This window comes from Oxyura jamaicensis, chromosome 3 (assembly GCF_011077185.1).
Source record: "Oxyura jamaicensis isolate SHBP4307 breed ruddy duck chromosome 3, BPBGC_Ojam_1.0, whole genome shotgun sequence".
In the NCBI taxonomy this organism is placed as follows: Eukaryota; Metazoa; Chordata; class Aves; order Anseriformes; family Anatidae; genus Oxyura; species Oxyura jamaicensis.
The window spans coordinates 86,262,675-86,287,537 of NC_048895.1; positions in this window are offsets into that span (position 1 = coordinate 86,262,675).

Here is a 24,863-nt window from a genome sequence, read left to right on the forward strand (position 1 = left end):
TAGGGAACAACAATTTCCCTGAGGGCAGTAGGAAATGTTAAATGACTGTGGTTAAAAGGCAGAGGAGATGGCTCATAGGTTTCGTAGCTAACACAATTGTGGTTGTGATAACATTTTAATTTTGATTTATGGAGTTTTTTGTAGAGAGTGTGCATAGTAGATAGTCTCTCCATCCTTCAGTGGTGCTGAGAGGCATCAGAGCTAGAGTAATACCCCTTCTGAAGCTGCAACATAGTGTAATAGGCTTCCCAGTAAACTTACATGGAAAATACACTTCTCCTTCCCAAGGATGAACAAGAGGACACCATAGGAACAGCAGAAGCTATGAGTGAATATTGTGGGGGTAGGCTAAGCTAGAGGAGAAGATCAGGGCCTTCACAGAGCATCCAGTTTGAAGAATATAAATTCACAGCCTGTTACTCTTTTAAATGGTCTTTGAAGCATGCTTTGAAGCACCTGTAATTCAGGTGTGGAAAACTGGAGTTTTTTTTCATTCTCACTATGGTGCATCAAAAGGATCAAATCAAGTATCTGGATCAAAAATACCTGTTTCCTAGTTTGGTGGAGTTGCACAAAGAAGACAAAAGAAGGCAGTTTGTAAATCAGGAAAGTATTTAGAAATTATAACGTACTAATCCAACATGCACTTGGTCTGAAATAAATAAATAAATTCCATTTTTATCAGGAAGGGACTTCTGAAGCTGTTGACAATTGTTTTTAAAATTACAAATAAAGAAAATGCAAGTCCAGTTATGTGATGAGACTGATTTTATGTAGAATGTAAACAATGATGTAGAGTTTCTAGAGAATAGTAGAACAAGCTACAACTGAATCTTCACAAAACTAAGCTTTCATTTTTATTATGTAAGTGTTTCAAAGTGTTGTGTATGTCCTTTACTACCTAAATGTCCTTTACTACCTCACTTCTGGTGAGGCCGCACCTCGAGTACTGTGTTCAGTTTTGGGCCCCTCGCTACAAGAAGGACATCGAGGTGCTTGAGCGGGTCCAAAGAAGGGCGACGAAGCTGGTGAGGGGCCTGGAGAACAAGTCCTACGAGGAGCGGCTGAAGGAGCTGGGCTTATTCAGCCTGGAGAAGAGGAGGCTCAGGGGCGACCTTATCACTCTCTACAGATACCTTAAAGGAGGCTGTAGAGAGGTGGGGGTTGGCCTGTTCTCCCACGTGCCTGGTGACAGGGCGAGGGGGAATGGGCTAAAGTTGTGCCAGGGGAGTTTTAGGTTAGATGTTAGGAAGAGCTTCTTTACTGAAAGGGTTGTGAGGCATTGGAACAGGCTGCCCAGGGAGGTGGTGGAGTCACCATCCCTGGAAGTCTTCAAAAGACGTTTAGATGTAGAGCTTAGGGATATGGTTTAGTGGGGACTGTTAGTGTTAGGTTAGAGGTTGGACTCGATGATCTTGAGGTCTCTTCCAACCTAGAAATTCTGTGATTCTGTGATCCTGTAAATCCAGACTAGATCCATCTGGCTGAGCAGAGCAAGTTCTTTGTTTTGGACTGACACACTTACAGAGTGAAACTTCAGTAATTTTCACTAAGAATTTTATATATTAAAAGCTTACTACTGTTCTGCCTACTGAAGCCCAGCCAGGAACAACAGAGGAAGGCACTGTGCTGATGTCATTGTCTAGAGCTGTTGGGACCACATTTATCAAACAAGACATGCTATGTAAGCTAAATAATGGGTTGCAAGTACTGAGGGTCTTAAATCTAGAAAGCCTCATACTGTTTTGATTGCTTTAAATAGAGCTCCACTTAAACTGGCAGTGAACCTAGAGAAAAACCTCTACACTGACTACACTTTCATCTGCATCACTGTTTTTCAGTAGCATAAAAAAGTATGTGAGTTCATGCACTGGGAATGTGTGGAGACGAGATTTCTAACCATACTTCTGCTAGTACCAGAGGTTATAATCTTATTTGAAAACAAGTATTTGTTCTAAACTTGAGACATAGAGAACATCTGATATCAGTCTGGAGTGGTTAAAAGGTTTTTCATATGCATTGCCTGAAGAATTGCTGGTAGAAGTGAGTTATTTTTAAACCCCAAATCCACTAAAATATTGTTGACATTCACAGATAAACGCTGAGACATGGGAGGAAAAGAAATCACATAACCTTTTTTTTTTTATTTAAAGTCTTATCCATTAAGAAATAGACTATAACATATATAGCTGTTTTTATTTTGCGTAGATTTTGATTTTCTAAAGATCTGCCTTAGATTATCTCTCTATTTGAAGGTAAATAATTTGTCCTTCTCCCTGAAAACATGAAAAAATAATTGTCCTTCTCCCTGAAAACATGAAAAAAAAATGTAGGGTTTTCTTTCCTTTCCTTTATGGCTTCCATGTAGGGTGGAAGATGGACCTGTTGTGCCCAGTGAGATAGACCTTCCTGCAAAGTCTAGAGGACAGCAAATTCAGTGAGAAAGTTGCCACTCTTTGAAGACTGTTGCATTTCTAGAAAAATCTCAGCTAAGGATAATTCTAGCCAATGTTTTTTTCTGATGTTAAATTCTTAATTTCTGGTTGACTATCACTGCATTGCCTGTTCTTAAAACTTTGTTATATTGGTAATTTATGAGAGAGGAAGCTTTGTTCCCAATTCTATGCTGCTCAAGCCATTCTGGTGATAAGCATAAGTCCTTTATTGTCATTTAATTCAGTAGGAGCAGAGAGCTATATCTTCCACACAGATAGATACAATTACTTTAAAACTCTAGATGACAGGAAAAAGAGAAATTGACTAATGTGCAGATGTTCAGTTTACATTGAAATATACATACACATCTGTTTTCTGTAGGAGTTATTTGCTTAGCTCACCTATCGCAATTGAAAATTTTCCCCTTTATGCTCCTGGGATTGGCATGTAAATTATGCAGCTTTATGAAAATGATGATTAAAAAGTCATTGCTTGCGAATTACATCTTCTCTCTAGTCTAGAAAGCGAGTGCAGTTTTTGTTGCTAAAATTTCCATGTGGCTAGAGATCTTACCGAAACACGGGATTATCAAAATAAACTTCTCACAAACAAACAGTATGTAGTCAAGGTAATTGACATTTACTGACTAATCTAAATATTGTCCTTTTTTTTTTTTTCTTTTTTTTTTCTCTCAAATAAACAATACCACTACCAGTAACAACATCCCAGAACAATCTAAAGTATAGACAAAGATTTAACAACATTTATTATCCTTAACATTCTCCTGAAATGGAGAACTATCTCATCTTCCTATATAAGTAGCCGGTGGGGTAATACTACCCCAAGTCTGATTCTTTTAGAAAGTACAGGCACAATGTGTCCAGCAGTTATAAGCTGTGACTAGAACACAGTTTTTATTACCCTTCTCTTGTCACTTCAGAATCTAAGTATCTTTGAGTAGTATTACAATTTGTGATTGATAGGGGAGGAAGACAGGCTAGAACAAGAAATAAGCTTTAGATCTATATTTCAATTACATTTCCTGTATTGTAACATTAATATTTTGTCTTCAAAGTATATGAATTAAGCTCATTGTTTAAGTTCATTGTACATATTCTTACCCCCCCCCAAAAAAAAATATATATATATATATATAAAACTGATAAAGATAACAGAATCTTTAAAAACGTGGAAGTTCTTGAAAAAGGCAACATTACTCTATTGAGAAACTTTAAATCTTGCCTAAGTGAGCACATTCTTAGCGTCATTTATGGAACAAGAGCTGCATAATGGACAACCACACTGTTCATTCTGTGTGAGATCATTTTTAATAGTGACATTACAATGCTCTTAGATAACTGACTTTAAAAGTTTAATCTTAAAAATCAGACGTACTCTGACTACTGCAGTGGAAACTTTTACCCTCAAAAATAGTTTAGAACAGATAGAATAAATAGCAATTTTAAAATATTGTTCCTTAAACTTACTTAGGTGGCAGATTTTTCTGGGAGCCTCTAGAATTCTAATACACAATTTACAAAAAACAACAACAACAACAAAGTCATTTTTAAGCTTCTGACATCACCGTGTTAAATTACTGCTGTATCTCTTATAAATCACTGGAAATGTAGTGTCAGTTGTTAGGAGAGTGACTGCTATATTTTTTTCCAAAAATGGCTTAACAGTTTGGAACATAGGAAATGTTTCTGAAGAACTCTCAATTTCTTCTGCCCTTGAAGTGTCTCAAATTGTACTTTTTGTTTTGTTAAAAAAAAAAAAAAAAAAAAAGTGTAATCAAGGGCATTTTTTAATACCATCACTCCAAGTAGCATCAGACACTGTGGAAGGGATTGATCTGTTGGGACAACACGAGGATGTGTAGGAACAGGCAGTTGTTCTACTGTGTAGCCCAGAAATCAATCCTATGGCTATTTTCAGCCTTAGCACAATTCTATCAGTAGGTCGAGTAAGTTTTTGTTTGTTTTTCAGAAGTGCAGCTTAAGTTTTTCCAGAAAATTGAGAAATTCAAGGAAGCAATCTCTAAACTGTGTTGCTGCTCTCCGCATTTACAACTCTGAGAACATATTCTACTTAAATAGAAAAAAAAAAAAAAAAAAAAAAAAAATTCCTCCATTTGTAGCCCTTTCCTCTATGTGACAGACATCTAGTACAGGAAGGTCCTACAAGTTAAGGGGGAGAATATGGGACCCTAATACTAACATTTGCCCTCTGTTCTAGGTTTCAAGGACTCTTTCAAGAATCCTTTTGCACATTATTTGGTAAAAATCATTAAAACTAGTCAGTTTATTTTGGCCAAGGTTAAAACTGATTCAATCCATTTTGATCACTTTTTAGTGGTTTCATTATACAAACTTGTATGGATTTTGAGGGTTCATGCAATGTTGGCACAAGCGTTCTTAGTTTGAAAAGTGTTAAAACATCTTTATCTTTCACCACAGTCTTATTCTCTCATTACACCATAGCAAAAGAACCAAAAGCTCCTCATGCTTCTGCCAAGTTTTATTCTCATAATAATAACAAGAAGCAAACTGAAACAAACAACACAAAATAGGTCATTTCTATTCTATCTTGCCTATATTCATATAGTTTAAAAGGCTTACGAGACAGCTGGCTTTCTTCTACAAAAATTGTCAGTGTCAGAAGTTAATTCTTATTTCAAGATCTTCATGAAGTTGTATCAATTCAGAATATGTGCTATGTGCATCTAGCTATCTTCTCAAATTTCATTGCTACACAATGTTCATCTTTTACTGTTTTTTGAAGTTCTTTTCTTTCTCTTTTAATTTCTAATATAACCCTGTTCGGTATTTTCATGTTTCTGCTACACCATACTACTCGACAAAACTGAACTCAGAATTCAATAGAAGATTACAGATCATAGATTTATATGTGGCTCTAATACTTACAGTGTTGAAATCTGAGTTTCTTTACACTCAGTCAGTATCCAGAAGTGGACTGTAGAGTCTTTCTTTCTTTAAATATATGTGATATTTTTGTTTTATTATTTTTTCCATAAAATTATGTACTAATTCACTAAATAGATGACTCTTGATGTACTTACCTTGGGTTGAATTACTTATTTAAGACTGATCAAGAGGGTACACATTACTGTTTCTAACTGGGTGAACATGAGTCAATTTGGCAATAACGTGATCTTTTTAAATCCTCTTTTCATCACAAGCAGTAGAAAAGTTGCTTTTTGTTCAATTTTAAAGCTTAAAGAAAATGAACACTTGGAGAGTTTTCAGGAAGCATAATACCAAAGAGTGTGTGCCTTTACAGAACAAATTTATCTCAGTATTTCAGAAAAAAAAAATCACTGCTAAAGTGAGACTGAAGTCAATCAGATATTTATGTTATTGCTTTCTCCATATTTTTCTTAATATAGTTCAATATGTTTGTAATATTGAGTAATTTATTTGAAATTCCTGTTTCCAAATTTGATACCACACAGTCATACTTTCCATGATCACGGCTGTATTAAGGTCCATCTTGATTTGCACCATCAATAACAGTAATAGACATCTATCAAAGGGTAGGAAATAATTTTCCCCAAAATACACTAACTTCTATTCATCTATGATTCACTAGAGCTTTAATTAGTAGTCTTTAAATTGTCCTTTTTACATTTAGATGGTCTCTAGCTTGCCTTTGATGGATTTATTCCATAAATCATTGTACTTTCATTTTGGAAAAAAATAAAAATAATATTAAAAGAAAAAAAAAAAGTTTAAGTTTTTGACATTCACATTGGCTTGAGGAAGGAAACAAATTCCGTCATTTTGATACTTGCTGTTGTCTGTCAGCTGTCAAGGTGTGAAACAATCTGATTTGGTGCCTCCTAGTTTGCATATTATGAAAAACAAGGAAAGAGTTTTCTGTTCACACTTTCTGTGCCCTCTGAGATTTTACAGGCCTCTCCCATATCCTTGCCTCAGCTGTCTCTTTCCTGGCATAAGAGATGTACTTTATTGAATCACTCCTTTTACAGCAGCTTTCAAAACTCTTTGTCACCCTTGTCTCCTTTATCTGAATATTATTCAGTTTTTCTTCAGTGTTTCTCAGATGAGGAGAACAGAACAGGGCCCTCTGTTCAAGACAGGGCTTCACTGTGGACTCAGTCACATAAGGAAATTTTCTCTTTTTTATTCAGAGCCCTTCCCTCTAACTCCTACTACTTGGTCTGCTTCCATGGCTGCTACTCACTATTCACAGAACTATGAATTATAACTCCCAGATCTTTTTTCCTGAATAGTAATCTCTAATTCAGAGTTAGTCACTGAATATATTTGTGCAAGCAGTTAGTTTAGTTAATTAGGATATAGTTGTTTGTTTGTTTGTTTGTTTCCTCTTTGTACGTATTATCATTGATTTTCATAACATATTTTATTTCCATCATTACAAACCTTATATACTAATTTACTCCTATGTTGAGTTAATGGAAATTTTAAAGGAATGTTTTATTTAAAAATAAGTTGGTTGTCTCACTTCACCCAGCTGTGACTTATTATTATGCAGGATGAGAATAACTATTAATAAATTATTTTTTGTGGCGTAGTTTTGTCTTCAGGAATAAAAATACCAATAGTTTAATTTAATCTTATATATATTCAACATGAATTAGGAGAAAACTTTATGAAAGAAAAATGACCTAAAACTGAATAATTTTTGTTTGTATAATATGAAAATAAACAGTATTAATAAAGTTTAAATACATTATTCAAACAAAAAATTACCTGTAATTACTTCTAGGTCTTTTGAAAGGACTTTTCATTACTTGGCTATGTGCTTAGCAGAAAGAAGGACAATATTAAAATGGACATAATTCTGTTATTAGACACAGATATGAGAGGAATTGTGGAAAAAGCAAACAACAAAATGCTTTTAGACCACGTCCTTTTTGAATGTTCAACTTGTTTTAAATTGAGGTTTCAGACAAGTTCACACCTTGTGAAGCTGCAAAGCTCCATGATATCACACTCAGATGTTGAAGGAGGACCATTAACATCACCTTATTTGACTGTAACACAAGAGGTTGGTCTTCAGTAGCATTATTTATGCAGACCTATGACACTGTATTTATTTGTAAAAGAAAAAGAAATCGTGAGAGAAAAAAAAAATGAAGAGTATTTGGACTAGTTAGGATTGTTGAAGTACAATGGGAATTTCAAGCCAGAAAACATTATCTGACTATAGTCCCTCCTTTTTCAGGCTATATTAAGGTAGGATTGTCTGAGAAAATTATTTGAAATCATCTGACAGAGCTGTAAGTTTGATCTATCACTTTTTTTTTTTTTTTTTTTTTTTTAAATGACTGATGAAAAGCTACCAAATTGGCTTTAAATCCTTACTACCCTTCAACTTGTAAAAGGAAAGGCTCTACTCTGCTGGGCACACAAGAAGGTTAGAAAAACACTTTCCCCTCTATATACTCCACCATTCAGGACCAGCCCTTAACCCTTAACTTGTTCTCAGCCCAGCGACTTCCAGCACCTTCCTCCATTGTGTCTTCATGCTGAGTTGCAAGGAAAAATTCTTCCAAGCACCTCCAAAGACTGGTGGTTAGCCTACACCTTGCTCATGACCTTCCCAGCCCTGATGAATATTGCCAGCTTCCTACTTGCTGAGCCCATGGTTTCTCTCCTGCCTCAGGAGTTTCTCTCACCTATGAACATGTGGGCTGCTCCCCAGGAAGATGCCACCTTGCTTCCCACCAGCAGTTTCTACCTAAACCAGATTGTGACAGGTGGGATATAGCCACATTCTCCTTTGACCAGCAACACTTCTTTAGTAAAGCAGAAGATATGGTCCACACAGAGTAAACCAGGAGCAAGTGAAGCATTTATACTATCTGTCATGATGTGTGAAAATAGAACTCTGACATGAGCTAGAATATCTCTTTTAGAAAGAAGATTGGACTGCTAGTGGGACTGACTTTGGCAATAAGGTTTGAATCCAGATATATGTTTTTTCTTCCTGTAGCAGCATGGGAATATTTGGAGCCAACTTCTGGGTTCAGGCAGTACCTAGGGGAGGGGTCAGGGAGGAAGAAATCACCATTTAATATGGAGCCTTGCAACTTTGTCAGCAAAAACTGAGAAAAATATTTGCCACCACAAATAATTATTCAATTAGTGATTAACTGTTATTCAATCTGAATTTGAATTGGGTGTCCGTGGTCCACATTGTCCTGTGAGTGAAGCTATTTCCAAAACTATACTTGCACTAGAAAATGGGAAATAATGTTGTAAGGTTTTAAAACAAGGATTTTAATTGCGGTGATACATGCTGTTTTCCAGTAATTTTGAATGAAAAAATAAGTTTGAGGAAAATATAATTAAGTAGAGAAACACGTGAATAGTAAATCTAAGTCAAAGCAAGTTCACAGTCCTATAAATCCTTTGAACTTTCAAAAATCTTCATTTTCTGTCACAGGAGGAAACTCGGTGCTTAGTCAAGTATTCAAAAGTTCTTCAGCTGTGACAGTTTGTTTGGGAGGTTACCTCTCCTAGTTAATGACTGAACTGACTTATTCATTTCTAAATAAAACAGTACTGGTATCAGGCTCTTTAGTAAGTGCCTTACCAAAATTTAAATATATAATATGAAGTTGGTTTTCACTGTTTTCTGAAGGCCAGATTATGGTACCATTACCAACATTGAATATTGCCTTCCTGTCCACATTATATTAAAAAATAAAAATAAACTAATAAAATGGGAAAAGATATACTAAAGAACTAGAGAAGTTATCTGCAAGTTCAAAAAAGAGAACCTGTTGTTAAAAGCTGCAGAGCTCTGTTCTTCAGTGAATTGAAAGGAAGGCTGTGAAGTGCTGTTTTGGGGATTTTCTTCATGAAAAGAAAACACCTGATGATGAAGTCTTTTTAAGTCAGCAGAGCAAGACTACCTGGCAAAATGACACGTCATCAAATAGAAGTTAAAGTCAAAAAATCAGTTGATTTTTTTGTTTTGTTTTGTTTTTAAGTGAAAATGAGAAGCTATTGAGGCAAATTTCTGTCCTGGTTTCAGCTAGAATTTTCCTCCTACGTAGCTGGTAGGGTGCTATGTTTTGGATTAGGGTGAGAAGAGTACTGATATCACACTGATGTTTTAATTGCTGCAGAGCAGTGCTTACACTAAGCCAAGGACTTTCCAGCTCCTCACTCTGTCCTGCAGGCTAGGGGTGCAGCAGGAGCTGGGAGGGGACAGACCCAGGACAGCTGACCCAAACTGGCCAAAAGGGTATTCCATACCATCTGATGTCATGCTGAACAATATATAGGGGTGGCTAGTCGGGGGGGGTGGGGGGGGAGCAGTTTCTCAGGGATAGGCTGGGCATTGGTCAGCAGGTAGTGAGCAATTGCATTGTGCATCACTTGTTTTGTACGCATTAGTAGTAGTACTATTATCATTATTAGTAGTAGTATTTTCCTGTCTTAATAAACTGTCATTATCTCAACTCATAGGCTTCATTTTCCCATTTCTCTCCCCCATCCCAGAGAGGGAGTGGGGAGGGTGAGCAACGGCTGTGTGGTGCTTAGCTGCTGGCCAGGTTAAACCACAACAGTCCTTTTGGTGCCCACACTCCATAGTGGTCTGCTTGCCTAGTAGACATACATGTTCTTTCTTGAAGGGATACCTTTCCTTCACAGCTGACAGGAGACACCTCCAAAGGCTGTAAGGTGGTGCTCCATCTCCAATTGCTTTGTCAATGCCTGCATCTCTATCAAGGGATCCCAGCCGACTGATTTCCCTGCCCTCTAATTCAAGATATTGGTTCCAGTGTCCCAGCAGCAGAGCAGCCAGGTGACAAGCTGCTCACCTATAGAGCAACCAAAATCTTTTTGCACATCTCATAGCTCTCTATACGCACATCTCATGACTCTCTATACCATCTTTTCTCCTTGTCTACAGGGGCAACTTGCACTTCTACAGCTCGTTTCTCTGATCCAGCCACAAGGCCTGCCACAGTGCTTGGGATACACACGGAGGCCAGCCACAGGGGTTGAAACAACCGCTGGGCCCGTCACAGGAGCTGGAATGACCGCTGGGCCCATGATAGGGTTTGGAATGGCCGCGGGAGCTGAAGCAGCTGTGGGAACTGGAGCGGCTGTAGGGTCCATTGTTGGGATTGGAGTGGCTGCAGGGGTTGGAGTGGTTGATGGGCCTGTCACAGGACTTGGAGTGTTCACAGAGTCTGTCACTAGGTTAGCAGTAGCACCGATTGCAGCTTGATAGGCACCCCTATCCTGCAGGACAGAGCGAGGAGCTGGAAAGTCCTTGGCTTAGTGTAAGCACTGCTCTGCAGCAATTAAAACATCAATGTGTTAACACTCTTCTCATCCTAATCCAAAACACAGCACCCTACCAGCTACGTAGGAGGAAAATTAACTCTATCCTAACTGAAACCAGGACAACTCCCTAGGCTGATGATGGAAAAACTCTCTTTTTGTTCTTCAGATCAAGACTGCATGTAATTCTGAATACACGTCAGTCAGACACAAGGCACACAACAACAACAACAAAAAAGTAAGGGGCTTAACACAAAAGCCTTTGGGTGAAATGTAAAGTCTCTTCACAAACAGAAATATGACCTGAATGTTCCAGTGATCCCTTCTGACCTACATGCTTTGAACGTAAAACAAAACAAAACAAAACAAAACAAAAAAAGAGTCATATCACTTCTGATGTAATAGTCTCTCAAATTGATTTTTTTGATCTGATTATTTTTGTAATGCTGTCAAATACATTGGTCATATTTTCCTGGTACAATTTGTCCTTTAGTTGCTTTTTACCTCTCTGTAAGTTTTCTGTATTAAATTATACCTACATTTGAATTAGTGGAAGCATTTTCCTGAAGAAAGAAATGGGATCAACTGAATATTGCATAGGTCAACTGAACAGGTCATACCAATCATCTTCTGTTTTTCAGTTTGGTTTACCAGCAGATAAATCTTCTGCCAGCAGGGCTTTTCCAAGAATTTTTAAATATTATCAGACATTTGGAAAGATCACTTCATAATACTTAATTCACACACAGTCTGGACTGGTTGTTTGTGATATATATAACTGTATGTGTATTGCCTTTTTTGTTCTTTGACAAATGCCTTACCTCTCAAAAAGGCTTGTCCAGGGAAGCAAGAAAGAGGGGGTAAGACTGACAACTGGAAATATGTGCTGAAAACTGTCACAGAGAAATATATATATTCGTTTTTTGTGTCTCTTCCCTCCATTGTCTGTAGTTTAGGTAACAGGGTGATTGCCTTGAACAGCTTCAGGCAAGCCAATGAGGATTGCTTATTGTGCAAAAAGAACAGAAAATAGGGGGAAAAGGGAAAAAGAGAAAAAGAGAAAATGTAAATTTCTGTGATTAGAAAATTCACAGAATTTGAGAAATTTAGAAAATAGAACACATCAGTTACACCATCAAAAACAACAACAACAGCAAAATAAATAAATAAACAAACAAAAATTAATCAGTACAATAGACAAACTCAGAGGGTGGTGAGGTACTGGAACATGTTGCCCAGAGAGGCTGTGGATACCCCATCCCTGTAGGTGTTCAAGACGAGGTTAGATGAGCCCCTGAGCAACCTGATCTAGTGGGATCAGGTGTTCCTGCCTATAGCATGGGGCCTGAAATTAGTTCATCCTTGAGGCCCCTTCCAACCAAGGCCATTCTATGATTCTGATTCTATGATTCTATAATCTTGTGATACAGGATTCACATGAGACAATGGTACATCACAACTTCTTTGTTATTGCCTGCTTACAGTATATTTTCAATTGTGCACTGGTCTGCAAATTACTGTGTATCATCATCATGAAGTTAATAAAGACTTAAGAGTGCTTATCTATTCATTACAAAAAGCTTCCCCTGTTCTCTACCATCAGGGAGTTCACCAGTGACCAGTGCAGCCCAACTGGCCTATTGATAGGGACTGGAAAGATCCTCCCAGGTTGAACTGAGTTCCCGACTATGACAGGAAACCACAAGCTATGTAAACAAATGGGTAGGAAAGGAGATATCCAATTATGTATTTAGCAATTGTTAAAACAAAGAAATACTCTGACCAATAATAGACAAAATTAATACAGATGAAGGATTTACAGAAAAGTAGGTTAAAGATGCATTTTTTGTTGTCTGATCATAAGAAACACATTCTGTGTTATATTTGCCAAATTCCTACAGATTTTTTTTGACAGATCCATGTATATTTCTTCCTTGAATTGTTCTCTTCAGAAGTTTAATGATTAACTATTAAGATATTCCAAGTGTTAAATTTGTGACGGTTTTTGACATGTCTGTTTTATGCAGGGTTAACAGTGAACAATATGAATCAAATCTCTATTTACATAGCTGACAGTTGTATCATATTATTTCAAAGGAAATCATAGGTTATACTACAGTTATGTAAACTGAATATTAGATGGTACTCTCAGTTCTGCTACTTAATCTTTCTAATTATAGTTCATAAAGCCAAGAGACATTCACATGCATTCAAAAAGGCTCAGATTCCTGTTACTAAGGAAGAGAACCTGCCCTAACATTTCAGCCCTGTGGGAAAAGAAGCTGTGCATCTGCAGCTTTGACCAAGTGGTCTGCTCTTGGCATCTGTTCTAGGAGAGGAAGCAATAAGATTTATTTTCACACTAGAGTAAATAGAACAGATTGCACATAACACTGAATTTCTGTTTCAGAGGAAAGTTGTAGATTTGGTTCCGATTAGCTACTTGAACTTACGTTGGCAAAACAAAGTACACACAGAGACTCATTCACAGGGCCATGGCCTTTCTCACAGGTGCAGCCCACAAAAATGGAGAAAAAACTGATGTTTTGAACAGATGGCTAACAAAATACTAAGGATTTGCTCCTTTTCCCTCATCTACTCACTGATATCATATAGCTGTCTAGTTCCAGCTGAAACACACTACTGAATAGGTCCTACTGGTTGATGAAGAAAAAGAGGACATGCATGCACACTAATTTAGATCTTTAGATTACTCTACAACTTCCTGAAGGGATGTTGTCATGAGGAGTTGGTTTGCCTCTTCTCTCAGATAACTAATGTTAAGACTCGAGGAAATGGCCACAACTTGTGCCTGGGGAGATTTAGATATCAGGAAAAGCTTTTTCTCTCAAAGAGTGGTCAAGCACTGGATCGGCCTGCCCAGCGGAGGGGGGGTGGGGGGGGGAGTCATCATCCTTCATGGTGCTCAAGAAGCTCCTGGACAAGGTGCTACGAGATATGATTTAGTAGCTTAGTGGGTAGTATTGGTGACAGGAGGACGGTTGGACTGGATGATCTTTGAGGTCCTTTCCAACCTTGTGTTTCTATGACACAAGGAACCACTTTGTCTTGTTTTGTATCCCATAAGGGTCTTGGTACAGTATCCTAGAAAGAGGTACTACAAATGCTTAATTTCCATATTCATGTATCTTCTTTCGACATCTTCTGAAGTTATTCATGTCTTTGCAGAAAGTTCTCTTGAGTATACCAATTATAGGAAGACACTCAGCAGCTTACAGAATAAAAGTTGTAAAGAAAGTACCAAAAATATTTTATACTTTATCATGTATGATTTATTTAACTGAATACCCCGACAGCTATTTCTGGCTTGAATTATTAAACACACTTATAATTCTTCAAGATTCCAAAGACAACCACAGTATCACACAGTAGGAAACATATCATTTGACAAGACTGAGAGAGAGCAGAGTATAGTTTTAAATGTGAGTGTCTTTAGTAGTTCTGTCTTGGGGTGATACTGGCAGAAACCATGCTGGAGCTAGAAATGGAGTAGTCTGACCTGAACCTGAACACATTCATCGTCTCCTGGAGAGAATAAACTACGCTCACAAGTCAGGACATTGCAGAAAACATTTCTCTTTGATAAAAACAAAACAACAAAAACATACAGAAGATTCCTGATATGCTAAAGGCCCTCATTTATAAATCCTTGCAGAGAAAGTAATGTTTTATAAAAGTTCAAAACCAGCCGATGAGAAACTTTTCCTTTCAAAAGGAAGAAGGCTGAGATTTTGAATGGCTCTTTAATGAGCTTCACATTGACATTGATTTTATATGGAAAATTCATAAATAGGATGATTCTACATGGCACTATAGCAGTAGATAGTTAGAGAAACAGTGAATAAGCTGAAGGGAGCCAAAGTCTAGCTCACGTTGTCATGTATCTGCATTTATCCCAATGCAGTTGTACTTCTCCTGACCCATGTATATGCCATGTATGATCCAAATTTGAACCTTTTGTTTCTACACAAAGCTGCATTTTGTATATTGGTATATTCTCATAGAATATTGTCATATTTATTATCATATGCTCATATTCTTGTATTCTCACCTGCTTATTCTCTTTACATAAATATAATCCACCAGTAAAATTTTTAAAATAACATACCATACAACTTTTTTTGCAGTGTTTTGTCATAATTTCAAGAAATACCAGTGAGAAGCAGTGAGACAGATTTACAAAAACAAGACTTATGCAGAAGTAATACCCTTTCCTTCTTGTTTTTAACAATCAAACTAAATACAGATTGCTTATTACTACACCCAATATATTTTTTTAAAAAAAAAAAAAACAAAAGAAGAAAGAAAAAGAAAAAGGAACAAGAAAAAAAGGCTCTTAAAAGCCCTTGAGACTATTTCTCAGCTGTTTCAGATAAGGTTTCTCATATATCATACAGAAAACTGTTTTAAAGAAAAGTGTCATTTTAAAATAATAATATAGTTTTTTTCAGAGATAACCAATATATCCTGACTGTGTTTCTTGTTGGATCATCAATATAGGATGGGTGGATGTGAACTTTAACCTGTGGTTTGCTAGTGTCCTTTGGCAAAAGGAACTTAAGCTGGAGATCATTCCTGAATTTACTTTGATTGACCAAATGCTGTGTGATTTACCTTATTAGGAAAGATGGCTGACAGCAGACTCTGTGTCAGCATTCCAGATGAGTGCAGCTAGCCACTGACAAGCCTATGGGAATTGCAATACGGTATTTTAAAAGATGAGCATTCCATTGCCAATGCAACTGTCATTGCTCCTTGATTGGAATTGCATCTTGTAACATGAGCATTACTGGGGTAGTATGCAGGTCATATTCTTTTTATATTTATTTTACACAGGTGCAGTCTTCTTCATAGATAAACAGGAAATATTAGATACAATTTCGATCTTTTTAAAATAACATCTCATACTGATTGGACTTTTATGAGACCAATCTCTGGCTACTTTGTCATGCCTTACTTATTTAAAATCTGATTGTAAGAAACTAGAGCAAAGGCTACATTTCTCTTAAAGAAAAAAAAAAATGTCACAACATTCTGATACAGAAAAAACATGTAAGAACATATTCACGGTAAATAACCACCTTGCAAACTCCCCTGCACGCTGAAGTGAGGCAATTTTTGTTCAAAGTACTGTAGTAGTAGAACTTAATCACAGGACCAGAGATGTAAATGTCACAAGCTTAAACATTATAAGCCTCTCTAGGTAAATAATAATAATAATCATCATTAAAAAAAAAAATGCTCCTTTTAGCACTGTCTCTTTTTTGGATTTGCAATAGGCATTCAGCACAGCTTCAGCCATTGGATGCATGGTACCTCATTGGTTTCTGATGGCCTTTGAGAAAGCCCTTCAGTGCTGTTTATCATCCTATAACCTTTTCACACATAAGTAAAGAATTCAGCCTTCAGCTTAACATACAGCCGTGGTTTTTGGGACCTATCAAAGACATTACTCCGATCCTCTTTCAGGGAGTCTGTATTGTTGAGGTGCCTCATCAGTAAGAGGTTTCTCTGCTGCATGTAACACTAAGGACAAAGAAAGAGAGATGAGAAAGTACTGGCCTAGTTGCTGCTATGCAAGGTTTCATAGATATTGTATAGTTTCATCTTGCAGAAGATGAAGCACAATATCCTTGTAAATATGAGCTGGAAGGAGATTAGGAGGAAGAGATCCCTCAAACAATCTGGGGTGCTGCATTGTGTCTGTTTAAAGAAAAGTGTTAGAAACCCTGCAGGGGGCTGGGGCCGAGTCAGAGAAAGAGGAAAAGGCAATTCCTTAGGGAGAATAAACACCTTCATATTGATCCCAAACATGAAAACTATTGCTGCACAAAGCCCAGACAAGTTCAATTAATAAATGTGTAGTCTAAATAAACTGCATCCCTCCAGCGTGTTTTCTCCTTTCAACTCCAGGACAATGTGTGGTTGGTACAACATAAATTTCACTTCATTTGTCATGCAATACTTAAAATAAATATACGAGTCTTTTGCTGTAAAGGACAGGTCAGGTGTTGAACAGTTTGAAAGGCAATAATGCTGTCAAATTTAATAACAAGAATTTAAAAGTGATCTAGCAGCTTCTACTCATAAAATGAGTTTTATTGCACTCAGATGTAATTTTGAGAAGCAGAATTTTGAGGTCATTAACCTCCAACATAGGAAAATACCTTACAGGTTTTTTTGGTTTGGTTTGCCTTTTTTTTTTTTTTTTTTTTTTTTCTTTCCCTGTGATTTTATTCAACCAAGTAAATGTTCTGTTTGTGTATTATTACTTTTTCAGTACAAATACTAGAAAGTTTTTAAGGCCTTACGAGCATATTAAGACCCAGAGAGACATATTAAGATCTCAGAGAGACAGGAAAGGAACAGAAGAAGATCTCTCTTCTCATCACTAGGCTGCCTGACCTGGTCTTTTGTGGGAAGCAGTTCAGAGCTTTCTGAGCTGCTGGTTAGCCTCAGCAATGTACAGCTCCTGTTCCATGTTGTCTTTATCTGATTATGCTAGGGAAAACATAAGAAAATAATATATACCCAGAGTGACCATTTCTGGATCATCTGGAGTTTGCTTTGTGCAGTCAGCTTTTCCAGTTTGGCAATGAATGGACTTTAAAGACATTTCATTCTCCTCTACCACCCTACCAAGAGACATGCAGATAGTGCACACAGTCTGCATGGGCTTCCAGGAGTATTCCTCTTCAACTATTTGCTTTCTCAGATGGAGAGTCACCACCATGCACCACCAGCAGAACCTGCTCAGTTGTGTCTTGCTGGTCTCCCAGACATCCAGACAGCCTTAGGGACGCACTGCCATCTGTTGCTCCACGCACCAGAAGCAACACCAAAGGACCTTGATTCAGTCTTTCTTTCCCATGAACCACATGTTTTCTGTCTTGTGCATCAGAGTTTCATGTTCAGATGCCACTATGTAACTGAGGACTTCTCCAGATTTTCCTGCAAATCCTCATCATTCTCAACGCTCTAACACCATGTCCCTGGTCAGAATATCACAGGTCCATTGTGGGACCCAGAATCTCCCACAATGCAGCTTTAGCTCAAAATACCAAATGTGGAGCAGTCTGGACATCTATCTGGACACATTTTTTGTGTGAAATGTCCAGAAGCTGCAATCATCAGCAATTTCAGTGGCTCCACACCCAGCCTCTCTGAGCCACAGAGCTGGCTGCATCGTTCCTGCATTCTTCCCCGCCCAAGGAGTTATAATGACCTTTCCACCAGGATCTCAGCAGTTCACAGCTCTTTCCTACACTATTCAATAAAGAACTATGAAAGACCTCTATGCAGTTCTTACAGTTTATGGCAGAACGATATTGTGTACTTCATCTTCTATTTGTTACCTAGATTTTTGGCTTAAAAAATTGAGCTACCTTCCCTGTCCTACCCTGCTTTGACCTACCTACCCTTCCAACCTTTCCTTTCCTTTCCTTTCCTTTCCTTTCCTTTCCTTTCCTTTCCTTTCCTTTCCTTTCCTTTCCTTTCCTTTCCTTTCCTTTCCTTTCCTTTCCTTTCCTTTCCTTTCCTTTCCTTTCCTTTCCTTTCATTTCCTTTCCTTTCCTTTCCTCTTCTCTTCTCTTCTCTTCTCTTCTCTTCTCTTCTCTTCTCTTCTCTTCTCCCTTTTCTTCTCTTCTCCCTTTTCTTCTCTTTTCTTTTTTCTCCTCTTTTCTTCTCTTTTCTTCTCTTTTTTTTGGCAGGGAAATTTCAGATCATGTTAAGCTCAAAAGATGGAAACCACAAGAATGTAACAAAGTCATGACGATCTTAGTTTAAATCACAATGATATGATGCCAAACATATTTGCTCCTGGTGTTTATTCCCCGAAGTCAGAATCATTGCAAATAACAGCCCATTTAAAACACATGGATTAAGTCACTGACAGAAAGCAAAGCAAGAGCACTGTGCGCACATCACACTGTCACTGGAAATTATCCACTTGCATTGCCTGAAAAATTATTTATATTTGTTGCTGCTTTGAAAATACAAGACAAGATGCTGATAAACAGAAAAAAAAAAAAATATGTGACTTGTTACACAAATATGAGTGACTCATTAAAACTAACATTCAAGATTGACTGTAGCATCTATATTTTTGCAGCCCTCAAAAAGAGGCAAAACTGAAGTAAAATTCATTAAAGACAAATATTATTTACTGTGCTTACTCCAGAATTTGTCCTGAAGTGTTGCAGTCACATAAGAAAGCTTACTGTTCATTTCCTCTGGATCAGAAAATGAGGTAATTCTAGAAGAAATTGCTATGTTAAAGATTTTGGTATATTTCACATTAAGAAAGGACTTACTCCTAAGGTTTACTGCAAAATATGCATCCAGCCAACTCACATAATATTAATGATATAATGCAGAAAAATATAGACAATGTCAAGTGAGCGAACTATCCAAAAAACTCTCCTGTATGTGTCCTTGCCTCTGTTTCACTGATACTCTGCTGGTCAGTGCAGAGAGAACAAAGGCCATCTTTGCCTTTTGGGATTGGTTTGTCTGTTGTGCAAACCTGGGCTGTGGTGTGGCTGGCCTCCTTGGTGAACCTTTAAGGAATGTCCAAAGAGCTTGGCTTGAGCACCCCATGACTACTGGGAGCCTGTCAGTCCTAAAACTCTGTTTTAATGCTTGAAATGAATCAGCTATTATTCTCCAGCAGCAAAATACTCAAAAAGGTATTTACTGTGAGCATGCTTACAGGCTTCATAGCCTTAAGTTATTCATGTAGGTGCAGTTACATACATGCCTAAAAGCTTTGTTTCAAAGAGATTAATTGAGAAACATTAGCTGTATAAACACTGTAATAACAGTCCCCGTAACCTATCTGTTTGCCTTCAGAATTTTATTATTTTGCATACCAGCTTTTAGTGTTTGAGAACAATGCAGCATGTGGTTTATACAAATGGCACAACAGACCCAGAGAAGCTGTACTGTATGACATAACAACTCTTTTTTTTTCCACAAAACCTAACATCTGAAAAGGGTGATCCCCTACCTACTTTTGCATAAACTTTTGTCATGAGGTTAGATCTCCAAGACAAACAGAGAATTCTGAATAAGATGAAAAAAAAAAAAAAAAAAAAAAAAAACTAATTGTTTTTTGGAATTCCTTTTACCCTTTCTGTATTGTTCTGAAAATTATGTCCTTTTAATAAATAAAACTCTATATACTTCCATTGTGAAAACACTGCCACAACAATCAAACAGATGTTCCCATTCTATCTATTCTCAAGTAGCGTTCTATCTATTCTCAAGTAGTGTTTACCTTTCAAATGATTGCTGCAAACTCATTTCAGCCTTTGTGTTTCTTGATTCACAGCGAAGCATGACTAATCACTTCAGTCATATACTATTTGATCTGCCTTTTGAGTGAATAGGTTAAACTTCTCACTTAAAAATCAGTAAATTGTAAAAATATTTTTGAGATGAGTTTTCAGACAAGTTATAATTATGTGTGAAACATTCTTATGAATAATTTCATAACTATCTGAACAGTCGTGGTTAATAAATGATGGACCTTTGTAAATATTATTAAGTAAGGTTTTCTTGTTTGTCTTCACAAATATCTTAAATTCATTGTCAGTGTTATTCAGCTAGCTTAATCTCCTGGTTTTGACATAAATCAATACTGTTGATGTGTCTAAGAATGCTGTGAAGACATAAGTGATGTGAGAAAGACAAGGAAAAAAAACAAACAAACCAAAAAAAAAAAAAACTATGAATTTATGTAAGCTAGCAATTGTTTTATACGTCCTAATTATGCTATTAAACTTTCAAGTGGCAATGTTTCATTAATATCATTTTGTGAACACACACAGGTATTTGTATTTTCCTGGCCAAATGCTCTGTAATATGGGAGCTGTACATGATCTGTGGATAAAAGGTAAAAACCAAGTTCTTGATCCTTGTATTCCTCCAAGCAGAAGATAAAAACATAAGTCCATTTGAAAAGAGATGCTGCAGACCTTATAGGTCACCATTTAAAGTTTGAGCCAAGTGTAAAAATTATCCACAAAAAGAAAGGTATGGGTATGGCTGTAGTCACACCACTTAGTAGCAGCTACTCCACAGGCAGTGCTCCTCTTTGGAGAAAAGCTGCTGTTCCTCTTCCCCAGAAATAAATATGCAGCTGGGGTAGTATAGGGAGATAAAATGCCAAAGGCCGAGGAGGAAAAGGCACAAATCTGAAATAACTGGAGCCTCACAACCTTCATTCTCAGCAGAAAACAAAATATAAAAGTAGTTAGTGACTTCCCCCTGGTGGCAGTGAAGGGACCCATCTGTCTCCTAGCCCTGAGTATTGCTATTCAAAACGTTACTGACAGCTTCAAGAGGCACATCTGGGCTCCTTGTACACTGGGGTGAGCCTAAGCAGACCATAAGTGACTGGAGTGTTCTGGCAGTGGCAGAGGTTACTCTCACCAGCCCTCCCACAAATATATATATATATATATATATATATATATAAAAATCAGGGATCAAACAGGGATAAAAGCCTGGGGGTAAATATGGCTGAGTAATAATGACAGCAGCAGAGCTTTGCTATTTGTAAGCATGGATGAAATTCTGTGAATTACTGAGAGAGGATGGACTCTCCTAAAAGAAGACAAGTAAGAACAGCTTTGCATACTTCCAAATGCAATGAGGAATATTTTAAATTAGGACTGAGGTGACAGGTAGCAAATTCCTCCAGTTAAGTATAGGACAGAAGCTTAAAAAGATATTGGGACAAAGTTATGCTCACCAGAGTCAAAAGAGATAAAAAGTGTAACAATGCATCTGTCTCCTACAAATCAGAAATGGCTTTACTCCAATGCAAGACCTAATACATGCCCCAAACCAGGATTTAACTGGTAGAGAAAAGTTGATGGGCTACTTTTTATGCCAGGAATATTAACATGAAAGAAACAACCTAAATTCTTTTAAATATGTTTGTTGGCTAGTCACTTGTAAAGAAAAAATATTCTTAAGCTACAACATGGAAAAGGGGGTTAAAATTGTTAGAAAAAATCCTGTGGAGGCTGTGGACTCTCCAAGCAGCAGAAATGTTTAGGAATATTTCCAATATCTGTCAGAAACAACAAAGACACAATTGATGTTGTCTAAGGCAGTAAGTAGACAGGACAAACTCCTGAGATCTGTTCAGGCCAAAAGTTCTGTGATTTTGTGATCTCCCTGTAAACCAAAATGTGATTAAGACATTCAGGGAAGCACCACAACTATTCAGAAAACAGTAATGTCATTTGGTGAAAATTTTCGAGGTCCTTTTATTTTTTTCCTTCCTATCAGGATGAAGCCAAGTTTCACAAGACAAAAAGAGTCAGAGAGTTCATTTGTTAGATGGTTATAGTGAGCTCCAAAGTGGGTGGAGGACTCATGTAAGGTTATCTGCAGCCCCAGACAGGTCTCTACTCTGTCTGGTTTGAGGCAAAATTTTGGACATTAGATCATCCAGCTTGGTTAAATGAGCAAGATACACTCTACCTGGCACTTTGGTCTTACACACAGTGTATGTTTTCAGGTGGACTCTTTTACCAGATATTCCAGCCAGGGCCTGAAGTCAACTATTGTAACTGTTCTTGGTTTTGTCATCTAAACAGATGCAGTTCTGCAAAAATTCTGGGTTCTCTCAGGTTTTTTTGTTTGTTTTCTTTTTGTTTGATTTAAAAGAAAAAAAAAATCATATGAAGATTTCTGCCCCACTCCAGGAGCAGTATAATATACTCTTTTAAGTCTATTTTGATGTTTTGTGACCATAGCGTAATACTATGTAGTATAGATTAGTGTGTAGTTCTATAGTCACACCCTCTGCTCAACAATGGAAAGATTTCTGAGCAGTTCAGATTAGTATATTAGTAAGGAGTCTTAAACTTTACACCCAGATTTTAAAAAGGAAATAGAGTTTCTACAGACTCAAAGTATTTGACTCTAACAGCTTGCTTTCTGCAGAAGACATTAAGTTCCATGGAAATGTGTTAATCAGCCTCTGAGGCCTGTATGTAATGATTACCAAGTTGTATGCTTGTTACATGAGCAAAGAGCAATGAATCATATGTCTGTGAGTTGCTATAAAAGCACAGAAAATCAATCATTATCAATTCATCTGTTTTTGATGGTTGGTTTCATACTGCAATATTTAAACTGGTTGAACTTTAAAATAGAATGAGTTAGATTTTTGAAAATATAATTAAACCTCTATCTTTTTTATTCAAGCTTAAATTCCTTTTGTTTTCATCCTAAAAAAAATATTTTATTTGCATGTATATTCCCTCACACTAGTTTAGAAATGATATGGTGAGTACATATATTCATATGTTGCTATTCCTCTGTCTCCAAAACACATTGCAAACTATTGAGGTGCTGGATGCAAGGGGCACTGTGAATGCTGCAGATTTAGATGGTGGTTGCATTGTGATTATTTCACTGGCACTTAAATTCAGCTCCATATGGAAAGAAATACAGTAACAATTTGCTGCTTGAAACAAGCAAACAAGCAAAAGAAACAACATGTACAAACAAATGTATCACCATCTATAACAAGACAATCCAGGGTTTAGTTCATGGAAGAACCACTCATCAAATCTGAAGCCAGAAAAAATGACATTTTGTTATTGGAAATTTGGAACTACCTGGCAATTTCCTTTTGTTGAATGTGCACAGTCAGCTCAGCAATGGGAGTTGCTGAAAGATGCTCCTCACATCTACCAGAATTTTACAGGTAACTTTTTAATCCTTTCTCCAGATCTTTTTGAGAATCCTTCCATGTTTGCCTATGAACATGTAGAACATGTCTTGATGCTTTTTAGGCTAGTCTGAAGCTGTGTGATCTATCTGGGCACAAAGCATTCAACATCCAGGAAACAACCCAGGGAGAAGGTTCTTTGACATATTTTACCTGAAAATACACCATAGTCATCTCCTACCTGTGGTTGACTATGGGTTACTGAGTCAAACTCAAGCTGAGTTCAAAGACTCAGGTATTAGCAGCAGGTTTAACAAATATCTGAATCTGATTTCTTTTAGAAACAGTAATATATAAAGAAGAAACAGTTAAGGATATCTCATTTATTTAAGGTAATATTCTACATGGTCACATAAATGTGACTAAAGTTACTACATGAAATATCATATGTAATAACAAGAAGGTATAAATTTCACATTCTTAAGAATACCATTCGACCAAACACATACTGATACTTTTTTATGATAGTCAGAATCCAAATTGTTTAATAAAAACAAGATGGATATTGAACATCTGAGAGGTTCTCTTTTGAAGAGTTCTCTAACTAAATCCTCAGGCAGATTTATCTCTAAGCATTCTAATGCAAATATATTTTGATGTTTTATACCTTAGCTGCTAATGTTTTCACTCAAGCCATGTCAGCTAACAAAGTGTCTAACCCTACTTTCATGTCTCCCCTCATATAGTAACTCTTTAGCTCTACATTACACACTAGAATTGACTCAAACTAGGATATAGATTTGAATATAAACTGAGATCACAAACTGAGATCACAAGCTAAAATGAAAAATAGGAAGTCCCCATTCTTATAATTATGCTATTAATATTTATCCCTGTTCACCCTGTTCTTTCCTTTTGCCTGTCATCAGGTTTGGGTTCACAAGCACTTTCTAACAATGTCTCGTCACGGTTGTCAAAAGTAAATTCCTTGCTATATTCACACACAGGTCTTCTCACTGTACTTGGGTCACATTACAGCCAGTACTATTTAAGACGGGAATGATAATTGCTATTGCAGAAATATCCTTGTGTATAATACTATTAATAGTAGTAGCAGTAGTAGAAGTAGTAGTGGCAGCAGCAGCAGCAGCAGCAGCAGCAGCAGTAGTAGTAGTAGTATTAGCAGCAATGTGTAGCCTTTTCCTCTCTATCCCCGAGCTTTTCCTTTGCCAAAAGGAAACAAGGTCATTACTTTATTTTAAATTAGGCATTTAAGATTTGCATGTGTAGCACATCATCCCCAACACTCTGAGGGTTCAGGGAAAAAATATATTATTTATATAGCTTAGTTGTAGCTTTCTGGAAGTAAATGCATGTTGGAGCTTTACTGGTTGGTGTGC